Raw genomic sequence first — 18576 nt, forward strand, 5'->3', positions numbered from 1 at the left:
ATACCCACCAACCAACTTAAAGGTAGGCGATAACCGGAATCTGCCATCGGGCATGGTGGCACCGATATAGGCATGTGGATCACGAACCCTTTCGTTTTTTGCTTTAGGCGATGACGTATATTGTTACTTTAGTAATGACGTATTCTTGGTGGTGCTGCCGTGCCCATTGAAAATGTGTCTGATTACCAGCAACTCCCTCGTGTGTTTAAAAGGCCTTTTGATGCTTGCTGGCGATACGGAGAGGAATCCGGGTTCTACCATTTAGGATGTGCTAAATACGAACGCTGGCTCAAGACGTCATTTCAATTAGGGCGGAGAACAAAGCAGTCAATGAGTCATTGGCTGCTAATAATGTGATGCTCGATACGCTCACTCAACTTGAAAAACGAACGTCTGAGGTCGAGGAGAAAGTGGCAGTTCTTGAACGTATGTTATGCCACCTCGTGCGTCAGGTGGACGATCTTGTGAATCGAAGTAGGCGTTTGAACCTAATCATTTGTGTCCTGGCAGAGACGGAAGATGAAGCGGTTGATAGCCTTGAAAAAATTGTGACAGAAGATGTGATAAATGCTAAACTTGGCATGCCCATCGCAGGTGTGGAAAGAATACATTGTATAGGGCCAAAGCAAGCAGGCAAAGCCAGACCAGTAATTTTCAAAGTGTTTGATTCTAGGGACAAAGCAAAAATCTTAAAAAACTGTCGGAAGCTAAAACATTCATCAATATTGGTTAGCGGAGATTACTCGCCGAGGCTGAGGAATATTAGGAAAATGTTGTGGGAGAGCTGCAAGCAAAATCGAGATAATAAAGAAAAGGGTTCACTGAAGTGTGAAAAGGTCAATGTGAATGATGACCTTTTTGTCTGGGATGAAAGTAAAAATGACAAGGTACCCGCAGCTAAAAATTTCGTCAGCCAAAGCAAGGAACGATACAACCCCAGGGAAAAAAAAACAGTGGTAAAAAAACACAAATGCGTGCAGTATTGCAAGCAAGGTGATTGATTTGGAGGCATTCGTTCTTGAACAAAGTCCCGACATTATTATGCTTTGCGAAACTTTGCTCTCTTCTTGTGTTTCCAGCGAATATATATTTCCCCCAGGATACTTAGTTATACGCAAAGACCGAACTACCCGGGGTGGAGGCATTGCAAGTTCAGTCAAAGATAACATATTCTGCGCGCTGCTGAAAATGGTATTGATATTGCGGCAATCTGGTTCAAGATAAAGTTCAATCAAACCAACTACTTTCTTGGCACAATGTACCGCCCACCCAACGCAGATGCTCTTAACTTGCTAATGCAATACACGCAACGCCATGTACCTGCGTCTAAAATAACGATCTTAATTGGCGACTTTAATTTATCTAGCATATCGTGGGAAAAATTAGATCCTGGACCAACAAATAGCTATAATGCAGAAGCACTGCTTGAATTTAGTTTAGTTTAGCTTTAGTTTCCGGCTGAGCCACATTACACATGAACCGACACGTGTTACACCAAAAATCAACAACACCCTGATCTAACATCGTAAGCGACAGTTTTCCACCCCAAAATATTACTAAGTTGTCGAAGGCATCTCAGACCACAAATCAACCGATAGAAAGAACTTTCTACACTTCGACAACCGAACCAAACACGCAAATAGATATATTATTGAAAACAAATGCAGACGATGTCTCTATTCACCACTTATCCTACAATTACTCAGTATACTCAGTGCTTACGCACACGCCTCAGTTACAGTCAACGATACTAGAATCTACAATTAAAAATGACTTGTCGCTGGTAGCAAGCTAAGTCAGATGTTGCAAGGAGATATATCACAAAGCATCATGGAATGTAAGATCTATAACGCAAGGTAAACTGGAGTTCGTCAAGAGAAAAATGGACAGACTGAACATTGATATCTTGGGTATCAGCGAGCTCAAGTGGACCGGAATGGTAGAATTTAATTCCGGCGATCATTATGTCTTTTATTGTGGGCACGAATCAAGGAAAAGGGTCGCTCTCGTAGTAAACAGAAGAGTGGGCAAAGCAGTGCTAGGATAACCCCCAAAACGACCGAATGATTTCACTTTGCATCCAAGGTCACCCTTTCAACATAACAGTTATCCAAGTCTGTGGACCAACCACTATTACTGGGGAAGCTGACGTTAAGAGATTTTATGCCGACCTGCAATGCCTTTTAGACTACACTCCATCATCAGGCATACTTTTTCTCATAGGAGACTGGAATGCTAAGGCGAGGAGTGAAGACATATCCGGAATTACAGGCAAGTTCGGTTTTGGTGAACCAAATGAAGCTGGGCAGAGGCTAGTAGAGTTTTGTCAAGGAAACAACCTGAGCATAGCGAATACTCATTTTCAACAGCACAAGAGGCGCCTGTACACATGAACGTCTCCGAATGGTTTGTATCGGAATCAGATTGATTATATTCTTTGCCGGCAGAGATGTAGAAGCGCTATACATGCAGTAAAAACAAGGCCTGGGGCCGATTGTGGCACCGATCATCAGCTTCTTGTTGCCACATTTGCATCGATTGAGGAAAACGCAGAAAACTAGAAGGTCTTTAAGGTATCATCTGGATCAAATACCATCAGAAAATGCTGCGGAAGTGAGGAATCGAGTTCAAGAATTAGATATAGAAGACAGAGAGCCTGAAGAGATGTGGACTGATGTGCGTGATATAATACAAGAAGTTGCTTAAAGTAGTTAAAAAGCAAAAGAAATGCAAGAAAGCAAATTGGTTATCTGAAGAGGCTTTGCAAATAGCTGAGGAAAGGAGGTTGGCAAACGTTATAGGGGAAAGAGAAAGATATAGGGTTCACAATGCGGATTTTCAGAAAATAGCAAGGGGAGATAAGATTGCTTTCCTGAACATACACTGCCAAGCAGTTGAGGACAACAGCCAATTGAGGAACACAAGAGCTCTGTATAAGAGAATCAAAGATATAAAAGGAAGCATCCGTGCTAAGCTGGGCGTGATAAAAACAAACCAGGCAGGGACCGCACTGAAGCCTCAGAGATAAAGAAGAGGCGGCAAGAATGCACAGAAGAACTGTACAAGAAGGACCCGGATGTGCAAACCCAACATAAGACGGTTGTGATTACTGATCTGGAGACGGGCATCCTGAAGAGTGAAGTTGAATAGGCCTTAGCCAGCCTTGTTAAGAACAAAGCTAGCGGAAGTGATGGTATTCCAGCTGAGTTGCTTCAAAACCTCAACCATGACTACGCTGTTAACATTATTTATATATATTGTCAGCAAATTTGGACAACCCTGCAGTGGCCATAGGATTGGAGGAGGTCAGTTTAAATCCCCATCCCAAATAAAGTCAGTGCCAAAGATTGTTCCAACTACCGCACGATCGCGCTTATTTCGCATGCTAGCCAGGTGATGTTGAAAATCCTCCAAGGTAGGCTGCAGCAGTATGTGGGTCGGGAGCTTCCGGACGTGCAAGCTGGGTTTCACAAGGGCAGAGGAACTAGAGACCATATTGCCAACCTTTGCTGGATCATGAAAAAATCAAGAATGCTCTAGAAACTCGTCTACTTCTGCTTTATTGATTATGTGAAAGCGTTTGACTGTGTAGATCACAGCAGATTGTGGCAAGCTCTCCAAGAGATGGGAGTTTCAATTCACCTCATCTGTCTCCTCAGGAACCTGTATGAAGGGCAAGTGGCCACAGTCAGAACTGGGCATGGTCTTACCTATTGGTTTCCGATTGCGAAAGGAGTGAGACAAGGCTGCATACTGTCGCCCTGCCTATTTAACCTATATGCTGAGTGCATCACGAGGAAGGCCGGTCTGAACGAGTCTTACGCTGGAGTGAAGGTTGCTGGAAAACGTATCAACAACCTCAGATATGCGGACGATACCTCTTAAATGGCCAAGTGAAGTGGAACACCAGAGACTTCTGATGCGCGTACAAGACGAGAGTGAGACGTTTGGGCTTAAACTTAACATTAAAAAGACAAAGATCATGGCGTCTTGCCCTATCAAGTCCTGGAGTGTCAAGGGACAAGTAGTGGAAGCTGTGAGAGATTTTCTCTTCTTGGGCTCTAAGATTACCACGGAAGGAGACTCAGCCATGAAATTAGGAGACGCCTGCTTTTGGGATAGAGAGCCATGGCTAGCTTTGACCGCTAATAAAGAGCAGAGACATTACACTGCCAAGCAAGATCCATATGACTGGTGCTATTGTCTTTCCAGTTGCGATGCATGGATGCGAGAGTTGGACTGTGAAGAAGGCTGACCGCCGAAGAATTGACGCGTTTGAATTGTGGTGCTGGCGGAGACTCTTGAGAGTTCCTTGGACGGCCAGAAGATCAAATCAGTCGATATTTTCGGCATAAACCCTGACTGCTCATTGGAGGGTCAAATTCTAAAGTTAAAGCTCAGCTGCTTTGGTCACCGGATGAGAAGAGAGGAGTCGCTGGAGAAATATTTGATTTTGTGAAATGTTGAGGATCACCGGAGAAGGGGTAGGCAGCGAACGCGATGGTTAGATGGCATACTCGAGGCGCTGCAGATGACGTTATGTGATGTTAGCAAGATAGTGAGAGACCAGAAAGCGTGGCGTGATATGGGCCATAGGGTCACCAAGAGTCGGACACGACTGAACTACTGAACTGAAGTGAACTGATAAATAACCTCAAGATTAAAAATAGTACAGAATATAACCCATGGACATATAAAACGCAGTATATCAAGTCTGCGGAGAGCGAAAACCAAGCACCCAGCGAATCACTACCAGGAGAAGATGCATGAACTATCAAGTACATTAAGACATGCTGTTAAAACTGCTACGTATAAATACGTAAATGGTACAAAAAGAATTTCATACGTCCTGCTCCTAACAGTTTCTTGCGCTGCATAAACTCGTACAAGCGCAATAACTGCAAATTATCTGAAAGAGAAGCATCTCATAAAGCAAGCGAATTCTCAGATTACTTCGATTCGATATATACAGTTGATAATATCATTAGGCTTCCTATGCCGCACCTGCAAAGAACCGCTGGACAGCTAGGGGAATTATATATAACAGAAGAAGACATATTCTTTTTACTGCAGAACATTGACGTAAAAAAAGTCTCGGGTCCTGACATTATGCCATATCAGCTTCTTAAATGTATGGAGAATGAATTGTCTACACATCTTCTACTTCTCTACAATAAATTCTTGGATACTAACGACATACCTGACGAATGGAAAACAGCTAAAGCGATTCCAATACATAAATTTGGAGACATTAATAACCGCGCAAACTACCGCCCGATTTCTCTAACTTGTACGGTATGCGCGATCTTAGAGCATGTTTTACTCAAGAACATTATAACTTGTATAGAACAGAATGAATTACTCAACAAAAATCGGCATGGCTCAAAAAGGGCCTGTCCACAGCAACAAAACTTCTAGACACTTTACATGAATTAGCAACGGTGATTGACATGCGTGGTCAAACCTATATGCTATTTTTTGACCTTTTGAAAGCTTTTGACCGTGCCTCCCATTTAAAGCTAATCTACAGAGCAGAAAATTTGTTTCGGAACTAAAACGGTTACTACTTGGATAGCAGCCTATCCTTCTGATCGCACAAAATTCGTACAGATCGAAGGATGCTCCTCCGAATGTACGAAAGTTACTTCTGGGTTCCCACAAGGCACAGTCTTAGCACCGATTCTTTTCCTAATCTTTATAAATGACATATCTAACGACATTGACGGTACTTTTCGGATGTTTGCGGACCATTGCATAATATATAAACAAATTAATAGTCAACAACATCAAGTTATTCTAGACTATGCCCTAGAAAATGTACGACTGGTGCAAAGAATGGCAGATGGCACTTAATCTAGAAAAAAAGAGTAAAGATGTCTATTTCAAAGAAGACGAAACCGCTAGTTTTTCCCTACAATATTGCAGACCATAAAGTAAACGTTGTCAGTCAGTTTAGGAATAATCATATCATCTGATTTAAAAATGGGACACGCACGTTTCATATGTGACCTCCAAAGCGTTTTCTCCTCTGTGCTGGCTAAGACGTTCCTTGCAGTTAGCCTCACTCGAAACTAAGCTGCTTGCATATACATCCCTCGTGCGATAAATCATAGAGTACAACAGATTATGCAGGTTTCCTCACGCAAAGACGGTTTGGTTTTGGTTTGTGGAGTTTAACGTCCAAGAGCAAATAAGGCTATGAGCGACGCCGTAGTGGAGGACGCCAGAAATTTCGACCACCTGGGGTTCTTTACCGTGCACTGACATCGCACAGCACACGGGCACCTTCTTTTCGCCTCCATCGAAAAGCGGGCGCTGAGGCCGGGCTCACACAAAGAATTTAATTACCAAACATGAAAGCATCCAACGCAAGGCCATAAGGTTTGTCTACAATAGGGACAAGGCGGGCAACGTCATCACGAATATGGATAACATAGTCAAAGTGGCCGAGGAGTTCTATAAAGATCTCTACAGTAGCCAAAGTAGTCAGGACCGTAATGAGATTGGCGGTAGGGAAAAACAGTCAGACGTTCCACCAGGGACGAAGGACGAGGCCAGGAAAGCATTAGAAACTATTATAAAGGGTGAAATCAGCTGTAGAGGATCAGATAAATAAAGATTTGTAGAAGGACAGGGGTGATACCGTCCTAGAAAAACAGGCCACACTGTATACGCAGTGCCTGGTGTCATCGACGGTCCCGAAACCATGGAAGAATGCAAACATTATCCTCATTCATAACAAAGGGGACTCTAAGGACGTTAAAAATGACAGCCCAATCAGCTTACTGTCTGTTACGTATAAGGTGGTTTCTAAGGTAATCGATAATATAAACAGGACAACCTTAGACTGCAATCAAGCAAAGGATCAAGCAGGTTTTCGGAAACGGTACTCCACTATCGATCGTATCCATACCATCAATCAGATGGTAAGAATATGTTTGGAATATAACCAGCCCTTATACATAGCATTCATTGATTACGACAAAGCATTTGACTTAGTTGAAACCTCAGCGGTGATGCATGCATTGCGAAATCAGGGGGTAGACGAGCTGTACATGAAAATGCTGGAAGATATACATAACGGCAGCACAGCAACCATAATTCTGCATAAAGAAAGTAACAAAATTCCCATAAAGAAAGGTGTTAGGCAAGGAGACACAATCTCCGCAGTACCATTCACCGCTTGCTTAGAGGAAGTATTCAGAGTATTGGAATGGGAGTAGTTAGGGATAAGGGTAGATGGAGAATACCTCAGTAATCTGCGATTTGCTGATGACATTTTCTTGCTAAGCAACTCGCGGAATGAACTGCAAATAACGATTTATGACCTAGACAGGAAAAGTAGAAATGTAGGCTTGAAAATAAATATGCAGAAGACTAAGGTAATGTTCAACAGCCTCGGGAAGGAACAGCAGTTTCCATTAGGTAGCGACGTACTGGAAGTATTAGGCGAATATGTCTACTTAGGACAAGTAGTAACCGCAGATTCGAACCATGAAAAGGAAATAGCAAGAAGAATAAGATTGGGATGGAGCGCATTTAGCAAGCACTCGCAGATTATGACTAGCAGCTTACCGGTATCGCTCAAGAGGAAAGTATACAACAGTTGCATCTTACCTGTACTCACATTTGGGGCTGAAACGTGGAGGCTAACCACGAGAGGTCTACTTAAGTTGAGGACAACCCAGAGGGCTATGGAACGAAAAATGGTAGGGGTAACATTAAGACATAAGAAGCGTGCAGAGTGGGTCAGAAAAATAACTCAAGTTACCGACATTCTAGTGGAAATTAAGAAGAAGAAATGGACATGGGCAGGACATGTAGTGCGAAGAGAGGATAACCGATGGTCGCTGAGGGTAACAAACTGGATTTCAAGGGAAGGAAAGCGTAGCAGGGGGCGGCAGAAAGTCAGGTGGGCGGATGAGGTTAAGAAGTTAACAGGGGTCAAGTGGATGCAGCTAGCACTGAACCGAGTTAAGTGGAGAAATATGAGCGAGGCCTTCGCCCTGCAGTGGGGATTGTGAGGCTGATGATGATGAGGTATCGCCGACTTGTCTCTACCTCCTAACTTCTTAGACAGGCTGGTCTTAGCACTATTACTACCCGAGCAAAAAATACACGACTTAAGTTGATTTACCTTCTTCTAAATGGATTCCTTAAAATTGACCGCAATATATACATTTCACTCTCACCACATAGAACTGAATGAACACGACATTCGAAGCATCTAGTCGAGTATCGCGTACACAGCGACACGTCCATGTTCTGTTTTAACGCGACAGCGTTAAGGGTCCCGTGTACCAGAAACGTCGGTGCCATCGTCGGCGGCCACCGTTCCGAGTCGTCAGGCGTTGGCCGTGAGCGAAAAATCACAGAAGCATTATTGCATAAATACGAATAGGAAAAATCGCCGGCCTCCGGAATCGAACCTTGGCTGCCTAGGTGCAAGACGAGCACGCTAACTACTCCACCACGCCAGCTACATGTTAAAGGCGAGTCTATTGATTGCGGTAAATGTCTCTTAGAGAAATGTATTGTGGCTTATAATAATAATTATGAACATGTAAATTACAGAACACGCAGTTAGGCGAGTGGCAAATTACTTTTCCGCTGTACTTCCTCTTCGGTTGGCGTGCGCGTAGCGCCATCATGGGTGTGGCGCACGGAATAAGATAGACAGGGAAAGGCTTCCGTGTTCTTCGCGCCAGCTCGGATCGGCAACGATGTTGCCGACGAACTACGACTGCAACTTGAGGCCCGCGCGTTTCGGAAAGGTGGCTGGCAACTCTTCTACGTCCCGGAAGGATTAATAAATAAAAATGAGTAACTTTGCACAAGTTAACGAGTGTTGTATCATGTGAACTACATCTTTGTGTCACTCAAAAGCGCGACAAGCAAATGAGTATATGGTGCGAACGGGGCACGATAACACTATCGCGTTACATTATTAAAGGCGAAGCTTAGGCGTCCTCCAAATTTCTTTCCTCTGGCGGTCCGCAAATGGAAGGATTTAGCTGATGAAATGGTTAATTGCTAGTAGAAAGTTTCAGTTCACGGCTCGAAACTATTTCTTGAGAACCCTATATGTGTATAGCCCGATCTTTGTACAAATATTGTGAAACATGTGCCTTAAGGGTGATTTTATTGTACCATATTGCTCGTATTGCGTTGTATCATATCCTTTTCTTCTTTTCTATTTCTTGTTTCACACTGCCATATAGAATTGTGTAAAATGTTAACAAGTGTGGACCGCCAACATTTGTCATTTTTTGCTTTCAATTTATACCCCAAACCTGCCACAACCTCCGCAAGGAGGTTAGCAGTATGTATGAAATAAAAATAAATAAGTAACATGCATTCGCGCATTAAACAATAATATTTAATGTAATTAGAGCGTAGTTACTAATTCACATACACCCTTTTGGTCATCGCGTTTTGGTATGTAGAGACTTCGACTCCCGCTTTTAACGATTACAACTTCTTCAGCCCTGGAACTCGCTGTCTGCTCTCAAGACTTGTGCCGATTATTTGGTCATACTCTGCTACCGCGGAAGTATTTTTCGCGCAATCCTACCGGACATGATATGTGTGAGGCTTCACAAACGACAACGTAAGCACAATCCCCCAAGTAAATTTCGCTATATGTGAACACTACAGGAAGCGTAGCGAAGCGAAGGCTTCAATCCTACGCGAGGCAAAAAAGAAACCAAAAGGGGAAAAACTTGTAATATATCATAAATCACTAGTGGGGTTATTTTTTTCTCTCACAGATGCCCGTCGCTCGTGACGCTGCTTTTTACTTGACCGGTACGGGGTAAGCGGCCGCGAAAGCGCAGGTCTTTTTTGGAGCCTCCGATTAAGCCAAGAGTGAATGTTTTAGCAGATCTTGCCGTGTTAGAGCACATTCAAGAAACGTTTGGAAGACTGTGATGGCAGCCTACATTATTGAATTCATTTTTCAATTTTACTTTGTTCGTCAGTGCATAATGTGAGGATCATATGCTGCGCCGATCGTGATCGCTAAGAAATATAGACACGGATCTGAACTTTCGAAATGAGAAAAAACAGCCTTCGGTTTAAATATTAGGGCTCAATGGTTTCAAAGGAAACAGCGCGAACTGAATTAATATTTTACATTTGCACCCAGTATCTCGTATCCCAGATTCTGGAATTGCGACTGCTTCCAAAATGATACACGGACAAGTGTACCCTTCGGCGTGCCCAACGCTTCTTCGAGGCATACCAGCGGGGTACCCAGTGTCATACAGAAACTGCCAGCGTTTTCTCCCATCGAGCGAGTGCAACCAGTGCCTTCCCATCAAAGATGTAGTACATCTCCCTTTTCACTAGCGTCATTGGGAAAACCCAATTCAAACAACATACTGGTCCCGCACTAGAATGAGCAGGAGGAAGCTGTTTTTTTTTTCAACAGGGTGTGTATGATGTCAAGCATTCGAATTATTCATGGCACCAACAACTTGACAGCTGTCTTGAGAGAAACATGCGCATGAGGAGTGAGACAGAAACCTGCCCCACTCAAAGTTTTAGGGTGAGCTGACCCCAGGGACATTGCCATCGACTTCACTGTTTGAGAATCCGCGAAGCCCGAAGAAACACTTTGCACTTGTTCTGCATTCCACTCGTAATGACGCCTATAATTCATTTCATTATCCAATCAAGAACGCACCGTTCGATTTTGCATGCAATTCTTCGTGGCTGACTTTGATCTTGAAACACTTGTGTTTCCTTTTCAGTGTTGAGACAGGTCATTGTGTCCGACATTACGAATAATTTTAACATTTCCCACAAAATTCCTCATTGCCATTGTATAGAGCTGTTAATAGTTGGTCTCTATTCTTAAAAGAGTGGAGAGTGAAGTCGATAACAACGTTCCTCTGGGAAATATATCTGGGGCAGCCTATCTGTAGGGATTTTCTGGGTTCACAATAATCTTTGTTTGATGTCGCTTTAGGTTCCATTCCTGAATCGCATGTTTCTGCTCAGATAGCTGGCAGTTTGTGAGCGCCGTTAATAAATCATACAAACGCCTTACACATAGCTGCCCTATTGCAAAACTAGCTTCCTCCAGCGTCTTCCAGTGCAAAAGCAGCATGCTTTTCGCGCTGAGTTTCTTTTAGTATGTTAGTGATCAGAGAGATTCACTGAATAATTGACAGGAAGACAGTGGGTGATATGACAGAATAGTTAAAACGCTGTGATTTCCTTTTGGACGCTGGGTGCATCGTTGGTATCGTCTATGGCACTGGGTGAAGCCTACATGAAGCTTAAGCTATGCACTGCTTAAAAGTAAAGTTTCTTTTTTTCGCGAGAAGCACATGATGTTTCCTTGCTTGAGTGGGCGGCGGAGGGGGAAGAGTAGTTTTCGGTACAATAAGGCTTCCATTTTACCTCTTCGTTTTAAAATATCTGTGTGATGTGGAGAAAACATATAACAGTGTTCATGTTATTAACCTTCGTCGGCGACAGTTTCGACACCACAGTTTGAGGAATAACTGGTGAATACATAATGACGGTTAAGTGTGGTATGATAGTGCAATTTCTTAAGGCGCATTTCGCATTCCTCAAATATTTTCCTTGGGCTAATGAGATATTTGAGACAAATATTTGTACATTACAGCCATGTAGTTCTGGGCCAATACTGAATACAAAGGACTGCTGATCATATCAAATATCTCTCCATAACTTTAGGTTTGCTCTGAAATAGGGCCAGGACAATAGCGACAACTAAAGTAATATGCGGACGGTCAGTAGGCGATGTCATGCACAAGCACCGTCAAATCTTAAATTTCATAGAACATTGTTCTCCGCATTCTACAGGCAGTTAAATATTGCTACGTGGTGGCATGGCAAGCGATGGAACACAGCGACACAACAGAAACAGAACAACGTGATGACATGACGATGACATATGCTTTAATGGCCAGCGGGCCTGGTGAGAGCGCTCCGCCCCGCGCCACTCTCCGCTTCGTCATATTCGTAGCAATATGGAATACCTAATTGAATTTCTGAAACTGCGGTGGGCTTATATTTACCACAGATTGAAAGTGAAACTTGTTCCACACAGCCGTCAGACCATCAACTAAGAAAAAGCCAACCGAAAAAAATGCAAAATCGCACGATACTGCGCGTCCTTCGCAAGTTTCGGACTGATCAGGGTAGTCAAAATGAGATAAGGGAATTATGAGCTTCAATCATTCCGTACTGCGAACATTGATCTACACAATGCCTTTGCAGCATCCGCGAGTTACACACCGCGAGAGCTGGAAGAGCGCCTAGCCGTCCGAAGGGAGCACGCTGGTACAGCCGGAATACGAGGCGCCCAATGGTAGTGCGGCACGTCACCAAATATGTCGGCGCTATTCTCGTGTGGTATATTCCACCATGTGCTATCTCATTCTCTCAGCTGCCTTATCGGCTTCAGTGCCTTTACTAAAGATTTATAATTTTCCCTCAGCCTTCTCAGCGCCCTGCGGCTTCGCTGATAGCGGCTTGGTCGCTAGGGAGTCGCTGACGAAACCAACTCTCTGCTTCCGAGAACATATGCGTGTCGACATAGAAACGATCGCCGTTGTAAACTCAACCGTTTTTAGCTTCTATTCGTGAGGTAGCAATATAAATGACTTGAAAAATTCGTCATTAATTTGCCTCGTTGTCTGAGATTGGAATTGCAGTGTAAAGCTGATCTCATCCATTATTACAGTGTGCGCGTCTTACGCGTTCTCTCACGTTTATTACAAAATTTATGTTCAAAGATTGCACTCCTCTGTTCGTCTCTTACTGAGCACGCCATGAGTCCAAGATGAAAAGAACTCTCTAGCCTTTAGTGACGTCTTACGCACCGCATGAGAGCGAGGGGATAAGCTGCACCACGGATGTTATAAACAATGTTATATTCAGTCCCTCATTTAACTGCTGTTCGCAAAAAATGCTGAAGTTTGTTTCTGCTGTAATTCGATATAGTCCCTGGGGCCACAGAACAGGTGTCTTGCTATTATATATATTGTAGTTCCCATATGAAATGAACTCGTCTCCTTGATTTCAAAGTTGCTTTCTTCCCTTTGTCTAGCTCATGCAGGGGTTTTCACACTGTGGCTATTCTTTAGAATTTTAACATCACCGCTGGTCACAAATTAGTAAAGTAATGAAAAACATCATGCATAGAATTGTGTCCCTGCCTTTAATGTGCACGAAAACACACTTCACATCTAAAGTGTTTCCTATACACATATATAGTTGAACGGCATACTTATTTACGACCCCGCAGTTGGTTCCTAACCTAAAAAGACTGTTGTGGAATGAACATTTGTTTTTCCAGTATATATTCTTCTTCAGCGAAGCTGAACACAAAAAGCATAAAGCACTTCGGCGCGCGAATTACCGCTTTAGAACCACGTAACCACATATTCTAGTACTCACTCTGCAAGACCTTCAAAGCTGAGAATAAAAAGCAACAAAATCACAGCTGAACTCATTTCTGGCATCAGTTACTGGAGTGCGCTTAGACATCAGCCATCGGACAGCCTGTGCGCTGCGTTTACACTGCTCATAATATTTCTAGCGCTCGGCCTATAACCTTCGCGTTAAAGGTGAAACTTCGCTCCTCAGAAGCTGCGACTGATCGCATAAAATATGCGCAATATAAATCGAGATTTCATATATTAGGATTCAGACGCATTTCCGCAAGCCTGAGTGTTATCGGTGCAATTTGCAGCATGTAATATATTCAACAAGAGCTCCACTCACGCACACCTGGTGCGAAATTTGTTTATGAAAAATTTTCAGTCCTTGAACGTCCGCACCCACTTTGAATAATCAAGATTTTTGTAATTTCCCAGCAATCCTACTCTTCGCAGTGCGCGAGATTCTTCAGTTGTCGTCACACGACAACAGAGTCTCAAGTGAGATCCGGAGGCAAAAAAAAAAATGCACTTCTTCAAAAAACACCTGGTTCACTTTCATAGCCTTTTTAGGAGGTCCAGTACAATTCTTAGAAATAGAGCGGCGTGAATAGAAAACAATTACGGGGCATGTTGACGATCTAAAGTATGCAGAGGCGTGAGCCTTTGACTACCACTCTCACTGCACTCTGCTTGGCCACTGCTTGGGTTTCATTTGCTGACTCTTGCTGCTGACTGTCAATAGCGCCGTCATTGCACGTGCACAGTTGTGGTGGCTGCCAGATGTCGGTCGAAGTTTGCGTACGAGCACACTGCGCATGTGCAGTGCGTGCGTTTAAGATGCCTAATAACTTAGTAAATAACTAATTATTATTGACTGAATAACTAAACATTATAATCAGCGTTCACTGAAAACCAATTATAATTACCAAATTTACACATTATCATTGACTTATTACTGCTAGAGTTACCTAGGGTCACAAACATTGATTGATTGATTTATTGATTGATTGATCAGTCGACTGATTGATTAAATATCATCACTAAAGCTACCCTAATCCTTCTGAAGCTTATTGACAGCTACCGCGGAAGCACGCACGGACACGCCGGCTAGTCATCCCATCACCCTAATATTGCATACATAAGCTGTTTGGTTCATGATGCTTGAGGCTCGCATATATGGAGACCAAACCATACGAAAAAGTTATCCTGATACAAAACGGCAAGTAGAAATATTGCAGCTGCAGCGATTGAGGTGCAACGAAATTTAGTAGGTGCAGCGGTGGCGCAGAGATAGAGCACCCACCTCGCATGCAAGAGGACCATGGTTCGAATTGCCGTGCGGCGCAATTCTCCCTTGGAATTTAAAAACAAAATCTCTGTGTGGATGGAATTGCATAAAATCATTTAAGGTTTATTTACAGCTCGCTTAGAGAGTGTAATAAAGACATGGAATGGAAGCAGCTAGGCATCAGGGTCGATAGAAAGGCACTCCTTCACCAGAGCAGGAGTTGGCAGCCCTAGTACAGTAATTGGCAACAACCTTCCATGATTAGTCCTACAAAACCTTGGCCCTCAGTCACCACCTACTGCCGAGTATCTGACCACGGCGGCGGTGAGAACTGTGACGCTGCGGAGGGTGCTACGAATTCCTGGCTCCAAGGACAGGCCGCCATTGAAAAACTAACTCTGGCGACGTTTAATGCTAAACCATATATCTGTTGAGGCTAGTTTAGTAGTGCGCTTAGAGGAACTAGAGGGTATGCAATGGGATATCGTAGGGCGCAGTCAGGCGAGGACGCCTAATGAGGGATATATTTTACTGAAGCATGGCCATGTACTATTTATCGAAGTTTAGCGAAGAGACGAGAACTATGAGTATAGGTTTCCTTAACAATAAGGGTGTAGCTGGTAGTATAGATGAATTCTATATTATTAATGAAAGGGTAGCCGGCATCGTAATTAAGCTAATAAGCAGTATAAACTGAAGGTTGTACATGGCTAAGCACCTATATGTAGTCATGATGACCGTGCAGTTGAAAGCTTCTAAAAAAAATAGGATCCGCAATGCGGAAAGTAAAAACACATTATACTATACTGATGGCGACTTCAGTGCCAAGGTAGGTACAAAGTAAGCTGGAGACCACGCAGTGGGCAGCTATGGCATTGCAATGAGAAATAGCAGGGGGAGTTACTACAGTTTGGTTTGCTGAACGAAATAGCTTACGAATCATCAATAGCTTCTTCACGAAAAAAAACGCAAAAACAAAAACCGAAGTGAGCATGAAAAAGCCGTAACGGGGAGACTAAAAATGAAATTTATTTAATGCTGTGTTCGAACGCCGTCATTATGCATGATGTAGGGGTAATCGGAAAGGTGCGGTGCAGTGGCCAATGGATGGTAAGGTCTTGAATTAATCTGGATTTTAAGAGGCAGCAGAACAGTGGACACGGCGGCCTGGCCGGGATGCTGTCGCCTCAAGTGCCTTTGTTTGTGCCGGTTTTCGCATCGCTCCTGGTCCTTGTCTCCGACACACCGACAGGGGTAAAGACCATCGGACAGCAGAAATCGTATTCTCAAGTCGCGGTCAACAAAACTATGTGGCGGCTTCCTGGACTTATCGTCGACGCCTCTCGCCGTTCACAGAGTATGGCCGATCATCGCCTCGTGGAAAACGTCCTCTGCGCACCTTCGATGAGCACAGTGACGTCACACCACCGACATATGTCACGGAGCCTGCCGGCTATAGATATGCTGCCCCGACCAACTTTTACCAGTAGACACGGGGGCCCTGCCGTGATGATATCACCTCAAGTGCCTTTGTTTGTGCAGCTTACTGCAAAAAGATACGGTTTTCGTAGCGACCATCTCTTTCCAATTGTGCTGTCGTGTGCACAGGTACTGCTTGATTGTGTCAACGACTGGACGTATCTTGGACTCTTGCTCTTCCTAATATACATTAATGATCTGCCTAGTAACATTGTTTCTAACATCCGGCTATTTGCAGACGATTGCATCATCTACCTTCCCATCAATAACAGTTCCGATTATCGCATTGTTCAAGATGACCTTAAACGCGTTGAAGCCTGGTGCGACAAATGGTTAATGTCTTTAAACACTAATAAAACGTCATTACTCTCTTTTCATCGACGACAACACTATCAACCACCCTCCAGGTATGTCATCTGTGGCTCCGAAATTTCGCCTGTCCAATCATACAAATACCTTTGCATCACAATTTCTAACACATTTAATTGGTCAGCATATTTAACGAACATTGCTAACAGAGCCAATCGCAATCTTGGTTACCTCCGTCGAAACTTGCGCCTCGCCCCTGCCTCGATTAAAGCACTAACTTACCTCACATTCTTTCGATCTAAGATAGAATACGCATGCTCAATCTGGGACCCTCGTCAAGCTAACCTTTTTACCATCCTCGAATCAGTTCAAAATCGCGCAGCAAGATTTATTTTTTCAGACTAAGCTCACCTTACTAATCTCAATTTGAGACGTTGCATCTTTAGGCTTTGCCTTTTTCATAAATTTTATCACACACCACTTGATGTTTCAGTGATATTACCAGCTCATCGCTTCGCAAACCGCACCAGCCATCCCAAAGTTGTCTACCCTCCCCCAGCGCAGACTACAGCTCATCTTCGCTCCTTCTTAAAAACTGCTCCGGACTGGAACAATCTGCCAGTCGACTTCGCGCACCGCTCCAATTCATCTCAATTCAAGACAGTCATCGAATCTATTTTCAAATGAACTAGCAGCCCACCCCTCATGTAATATATACCCTATTCCTGGGGCACTTGAGGTATTGATAATAAATAAATAATTAGGCTGTCTTTCATTAGTATGCATAGTGCCGAAGCTTTCAGGAGATGCAGAGGTAAACCCTGGGCCTGTTTCAGAAGCTATCCTAAAAGAAATTCTCAAAACTCAAAAACAAATATTGGCCGCAGTTCCTGTAATTCAAGAAAAACAAACGTCGTCTGAGGCAGGTATAGGGAAAATGCAAACAAGACTCGATTCCATCGAAGAGAAGCTCGTGTTCATACAGGAATCCCAAATAAGGCTATCTAATATTGAGACTAGTATGAGTGATTGCCAGGCGGAAATCGCTGCATTAGCTAAACAACTTGATGGCTTAGAAAATCGGTCCCGGCGGAACAACCTGATTGTAAGAGGCATGCTGGAAGAAGAAAATGAAAACGACGAAACATTGCTGAGGAAAGTAAACGACGAAGTTTCTGAGGCAAAACTCGTAGAGAATATAAGTACCATTGAGAGAATACACCGTCTTGGTAAGCTTTCTCCGGGAAAACATCGCCCAGTTATCCTTAGGATTGGTGATTTTAGGGAAAAACCTAAGATTATGAATAATTGCTACAAGCTTAAAGGAGGGCAAATAAGCCTTTCAGGGAACTATTTAAAACAGTGCGTTATGTAAGGGAGAACCTCTGGAATTCCACTGTAGACGAAAGGAAAAACGGGGCCAAGGTTAAGAAGGTAGCTGATAAGATGAGTGTGAACAAAACCTTTTACGCCTGAGACGAAACTACAAAACAAAGGTACAAACGTCATGCCCTTCTGGGAGTAGCGATTGACGCAGGAACACAGGATCAAAACCGTTCAAAGTCATAAATGGTAATGCCAGAAGCATAATAAATAAAATTGTCGAATTAGAAAGCATAATCAGTGAATATGAACCAGACATAGTAGTAGTCACCAAAACGGGGCTGCATACGGATATACTCGACATTGAAGTTACTCCTCCTAACTATAAAATAGTAAGAAAGGACCGAGAAGACACAAGTGGGGAGTTGCAATAATTATCAAGTACAGCATCTGTACTTCCGTATGTAAATGGCGTAGAAGCGCTATGGGACAAAATAAAACTATATAAACAAACAGTCTTCATCAGGGGTGTTTACAGGGCCCCAAATGCTCCGTTAGATGTTTTGGTAAATCTACGAACCTTTATGGACTCTTACCTGCCTCAAGATAGTAGGGCGTTCTTACTGGGAGATTTCAATCTACCCGGCATTGAATGGTGTTCGAAATTACCTGGAACCCGAGAAGTGCTTAGTTGTGAGCAGTTACCTGATCTGGCGTTCTGTCATAATTTAGTTCAAGTTGTATCTGATTACACAA

General features: G+C 43.4%; 1 long non-coding RNA gene and 1 pseudogene across 8 annotated transcripts in view; one reads left to right on the forward strand and one right to left on the reverse strand.

Annotated features, from left to right (window-relative positions):
• The window catches only part of LOC146175215 (uncharacterized), a 110778-nt gene extending 97175 nt beyond the window's left edge, over positions 1–13603 (reverse strand). For 5 of the 8 annotated variants that reach the window (XR_014702156.1, XR_014702161.1, XR_014702162.1 and 2 more), the window contains exon 1: positions 13438–13603. This is a non-coding gene — a long non-coding RNA (uncharacterized LOC146175215). The remainder of the gene's footprint in view (positions 1–13437) is intronic. The other 3 variants (XR_014702159.1, XR_014702163.1, XR_014702160.1) reach the window with 3 other exon arrangements.
• Positions 13604–16113: 2510 nt separating this feature from the next.
• On the forward strand, positions 16114–18066 carry LOC146175216 (uncharacterized; annotated as a pseudogene).
• Positions 18067–18576: the final 510 nt, after the last annotated feature.

This window comes from Amblyomma maculatum, chromosome 11 (assembly GCF_055883805.1).
Source record: "Amblyomma maculatum isolate TAMU_Amacu chromosome 11, ASM5588380v1, whole genome shotgun sequence".
Lineage (NCBI taxonomy): Eukaryota > Metazoa > Arthropoda > Arachnida > Ixodida > Ixodidae > Amblyomma > Amblyomma maculatum.